The sequence below is a fragment of the Coffea arabica genome, chromosome 1c (genome assembly GCF_036785885.1).
Source record: "Coffea arabica cultivar ET-39 chromosome 1c, Coffea Arabica ET-39 HiFi, whole genome shotgun sequence".
NCBI lineage: Eukaryota > Viridiplantae > Streptophyta > Magnoliopsida > Gentianales > Rubiaceae > Coffea > Coffea arabica.
In genome coordinates, this window is record NC_092310.1 from 37,593,339 (window position 1) to 37,598,956 (window position 5,618).

The 5,618-nt window shown below is 37.7% G+C and overlaps 1 long non-coding RNA gene across 1 annotated transcript; it reads left to right on the forward strand.

Moving 5' to 3' along the window:
* The first annotated feature begins 1,184 nt into the window (after positions 1-1,184).
* On the forward strand, positions 1,185-5,020 carry LOC140006457 (uncharacterized). The gene is made up of 2 exons (XR_011814088.1): positions 1,185-1,347; positions 4,837-5,020. It is a non-coding gene; the product is annotated as an uncharacterized lncRNA (long non-coding RNA).
* The last annotated feature ends 598 nt before the right edge of the window (positions 5,021-5,618 follow it).

A 5,618-nucleotide genomic window follows, 5' to 3' on the forward strand; every position in this document is an offset into this window, starting at 1 on the left:
CTCAACTGAGAGCTTTTCAAAAAAGGAAAAGAGATACATCTGACAGTACACTAGGAAAAAATGGACCACCACCCAAAGTTAGAAAAGAAGTGGATGAAGTAGGACTGTTACTTCCTGCACCACTCATGATAAAGGAATCAAAAGGAACTATGTCACGAGGGACTTCAGTAGGACAGACACGATCGAAGAAAACCTCGCAAGCAAGTCAAGTCACAACACCTCGTCCGACTTGTGGATATTGTGGAAGGACGAATCACACTGAAGAAAACTGTTGGCTAAAGGGACGAAAGTGTATGGGATGTGGGAGTACCAATCATAAAGTTCATGACTGTCCAAGGAGGTATCCACGAGAAACTACTGCTCAACAAGGAAATGGAACTGTTCCTCAACAAGTCAATGGAAGGAGAAACCGACCAATGGCATCTGAAAGAACGCATGACATGAACACACCACACGGTTCAGAGTTGTCTGAGATTACAGAAGGTATGAATTTCGAGGACGAAATTCTTTTAAGGAGGGGAGGTTGTGAGGACTCGCAAAATTTACTTATTTAATCTCCTATTTCTAGCTTATTTAATTATTTATTTGGTCTTTTATTCCGAATATTATTTTCTAAGCTCTTGAGACCTAATTATATGGAAATATAGTTTCATTATATTTTTAAAATGACTTGTTTCAAAAATTAATTTTCGGAAGCTCGTTTAGTGAAAATAGTGAACACGTCTTTGGAAATCTTGATCGATTGAGAGTACAATAGGTTTGAAATATTGGAGACATGTACAATGGACCTAAATTAGGCATTTTAATGTTTAAATACTCAAGTGATAGTTATTAGTACTATCGTTATAAGAATTTCTCGGAAGTTTCGCGTTATTGCGCTTAAATTGGACATACGCGTTTTCACACGCGCGATTTCAATTGAGGAACTTTAGACCCTTATTTGAGGACAATTAAGAGTGAATAATATTTATATGAATATAAGTGCATTAGAGGTTTAGTGTACCAGTGAAACAAACGCAAGAGGAATTGAGCCGAATCGCGCCAAACGCACCCTAATGTGAGTTGACTAATGGGTGATTTGTGGCCACAAGTTATTGTCTTCTCTTGGAAGCTTAGAAATCTGACCACACTCTCTCTCTTGCTCCCTCATTTGGCCGGCTAACAAAGGAGAAAAACAACTCAAATTCCATCCAAATTTCTTCACCAAATCTTCTCCATTTCACTTCAAATTTCAACCACTCTTAGCTAATTACTTGGAGATTACATCAAGCTAAGAAAGAGGGCTGCTATCCACGGTTTTCTTGAGCATCTAAGGGGCCGAAATTCTGTCCTAGTTCATCAAGAGAGGTAATGGACGATCAACTCCTTGAATCTTAGTTTACGGAAGCTCTATTACACGTATAAACTCTTGCATGCATGTGGGTGGTCTTGTTTATGGTGGATTTGTGTGTGTGGGCTCTATGAACTCCCACTTTTGATGGAAGGACTGATTTGATGTTGGATGATGAAATTAATGGTGGTTTAGTGCTTATATTAGTAGATTAATGTTGTATTGTTGGTAGAAAATCAAAGGAGGTGCTTGGAGCAAAAGTGACCGTTTTACCCCTGCCTTGTCCGACCATTTTCGTGCCAGATTTTGAGATTCTAATGAATTGATTATGTTGTTTATCTATTATTGTAAGTGTGTACAAAATTTCATTGAAAAATAACATGATTTGGTTGGTCAAATGAGTTGATTTCCAAAGTTAGCAAAACTGGAAAATGAATCCCGTATTGCCCAGGCAGTCATTTTGTAACGGCCATAACTCTTTGCTCCAATGTCGAAATCAAGTGCCGTTTGTGGCATTGGAAACTAGACATTCCCAGCTTTCCATTGGTACCAAATGCACGTTCTGGTTCCACTCGAGTGAGCCACACCATTCGATTGAAAATCACTGTCCTGTTTCGTTCCTCTCCAGGAGACAGGACAGGACTTGTATCTTGATGCTCAAAAACGAGCTGTTTGTGGATAGAATTTCAAAATGGTTTCTTCTGATAAAATTCAGCTTTATGAGAGAGCTTTCCAACGCTATCAACCACGCTCAATTCCAAGTTGAATTGAGTGAGTTGTGGCCATATTTCGAAACTGATGCAGTGAGTAAAAATCCTCTTTTGACTAGTTGAATGGCCTAGCTTGATTTGGGACTTGTTGTTTTGGAAACTTTGATGTCCAACATCTACCAAACTTTATATTAGATGTTCCTTGGACTTTGTTTTACAAATAAACCAGATTTGGGTTGGTTGCTTTGGACAAAATGTTTAAAAAGGAAAGAAGAGCTAGAAGACAGTTTTACCTTGGGAAATTTCCTGAACTTTGATGGTTTAGTTACCTACCTTCCCGTGTGAATTTTCAAATGAAATTTGATAGAAGAGTAATCCTCATATGGAGGTTTAATTGTACAAAATTTGGTAATATTCTAAGACCATTTTGATATGCAAATGATGTCACAAAATTCGCTCATCGAATCTGGAAAACTTTTGTTTTCTCTTAGCCAATTGGCCAAATCTGATTTGGGGAGTTTTATTTCGAAAATTTGGATGTCAATGGTCTTTAAATTGCTCAGTGGATGTTTATGAACTCTTGGTTTCAATAATGGAGAGATTTGAAACTGATTTCATGGTACAAAAAGTTTGTAAACAAAAGAAAAGTGAGAAGGTAGTTTAGCCTTGAAACTCTTCATAAACTTTGGTTGTTTTAATGACTACCTTACCGTGAGAGTTTTTGTACGAAACTTAGTAGAAATGTTGTTCACACATGGAAGATTTAGTGTACCAAGTTTGATGTATTTCTAATGCCAACTTGATGACCAAATGATATTTCGAATCTAGTTTTAAACCTGGAAAATAGCCCAACAGTCTTAACTTTTTCAGCAACTTGGAGGTACTATATCTTGGTGCTCGAAACTCCATTTCTCGTTCTGCTTGTTTTGTTATACTCTTGGATTGCAACACTAATTGATTTCCAAATTTCAAAGGTTAGTTCAAAACAAGTGAATTTTGCCGAATTTCTAAAGTTGGCCAAAAACCAACTTAAATCTGTCTTGGTAATTCAAGTTACCAACTTTGAGCCAAAATTTGAGTGCCTTTCACTTGCATTCGTGGAAAAGTGTCTTCTAAGAACTTTTAGTACTTACAAAGGGGTTTCCAACAGTATCAATTTTTCTAATTTTGGACTTGTAGAGAGTGAGATATGATTTTTCAAAAATTACTTGTTAAATCTGGAATTTTCTAACTTAAAGGAAACTAAGGGTTTCGAACCCTCCATTTTCCTTCAACATCATTTGATCGTTTTACATTTGATTTCAAAGATGGAAATCAGATTTGTCTTGTGTTTTAAAACTCACTTTTGAACCTCGAGTTACACGAACTCTTAGACTCGTCTCCGCGTTAATTTCTTAGATTGTACTAGTATACAATTTTCCTCGATAATTAGAATGATTTTGAGTGGTAGTTGATTATTGTTTGCTCAGGCACTCGAGGGAATCTCCCAGAGGAACTCGGAGCGGACACCTAAGATGCTTGTTTAAGAACTACTCGCTTGTTTTGACTAGGTGAGTGTTCCATATAGGAATACGTAATTGGAATAAGTCTATGACATGCTTAACCCCTGGTCATTAGGTGTTAAGTGCTATATGTTAAGTATTTACCACACTCATGCATATTTGAATAGTGTATACTTGAATTACTCGACATGAAACACCTGAAGTATGTATATTTGAACTATTCGATATGAAACCCTTGAAGAGCATATTTACATGACTACTTGAACTATTCGATATGAAATGCTTAAAGAGCATAATTATGTGATTACTTGAAATACTAGATATGAAATGTTTGTAGAGCATATTTACATGATGTGTTTAAATGATTAATTATGCTATGGAAGCATAAGTCGGTTGGAGTAAATCTCCTCGACTCTTACGTGGTGAAAGTGAAAAACGGCCAATGGCGGCCTATTGAAATGACATATGTCTACCAATTAACCGTAATTACTACCGTTAACCGTTTACCGTTTACCGTTAACCGTGTTTACTTACCGTTTTCTAATCTATTTGGTTACTTGCTTACTTGGTTATCTGCTTACGTGATCACCAACTTACTTGGTTACTTGACCACCTGATTACTTGATTATCATGAATCACATGTTATATGAAGCTGTCCATCATTATTAGGCGAGTGTGTACTTTACCTCACTCGACCTACTCAAATGATGAACTTTACCTTTTGTCGAATTACTTGGTTACCTGTGCATGTTGTAAGCTCTAAGCTGAACTTGGGCCCTGCCCTTGGTTACTGACCTACTCGAGCCAGGACTGGGCTCGGTCGGGTAGGTTGGAACCCTGGGCCACCGTTTCGGTATACTCGAGTATTACCACTGGAGGGATAAGGCGATGGCCAGACCGTACCGTGGGGATCAGAAGTCATAAGGTGCAGATGACCGACAGAGTTCCACTGGAACACCGTATCCTACCGTATATGTTTACCTTGTATCATGATAATTGTTTCATGCTAAAATGTCAACATGAAATCCTGAACTATGCCTGTGATATGCTCCATACCTGTTACCTGACCAATGTACTTATATTATGATACATGTCTCATGATAAATGTCTCATACCATGATAAATGTCTCAAATTACTCGTACAATGATTATCACCTCATGATAACACGCCATTGTGTAACATTGAACCATGCATATGATATACCCAACTTACTTGATTTATTTGAACTGTTAGAGTGTCTTGGAACCTCACTGGGCTGTGTAGCTCATCCCACGTTGTGGTTTTCTTTTACAGGGTTCGAGACCAAGGGTGCTCGTGAGTAGTACTAGATTGTTTTCTTTTGAAAACTTTAAGTTATATTATAACGGATGGCTATTGTACCCTTTTCCGTTGGGTTGTATTTAAGCTTGGAAGCTGCATAATTGTAAGTGTGAGATATTTGGAGTACTTTAATTATGTATTGAAGTTACTTAAAGTATTTCGAGCTTTTGAATGATGGATTGTAGTGAGTCCTGGCGAGAGCTGGGCAGGCGTCCCGCGGATACCCTTTGGTTCGCCTTAGGGAGAAGTGGGGGCGTTACAGAGTTGCTCTCCAAGTGTTTAGCAAAGTGTAGTTAAAATTTGGGGTAATTTGGTGGAGATTTGAAGTAGTTTGGTGCAAAATGGAGTGAAAAGATGAAGAAGCTTTTTGGTCTTCTTCTTTCCCTCGCTTTTCGGTTGTGTTGAGGTGAGAAATGGAGAGTGTTTGCTGATGGTGAGGCTTCCGTGAGAAGCTTAGCAATTGTGGGTTTCAAGTGTACAAAAGTCAACTCTCCAATAGTGCGCGTACGCATGCGTTTTGTATTCGATTCCTCTTAAATTTGTTACACTAGTGCACTAAACCTATAATGCACTTACATTTATATCATCATTATTTACTCTTAGTAGTCCCAAAGTAAACGTCTAAGATCCTTCAATTAATCACGCGCGTAAAAACGCGTATTTCCAATTGAAGCGCGATAACACGAAATCTCTAAGAAATTCTTATAACGATAATATTACTAACTAATATTTGAGCACTTAAACATAAAATACCT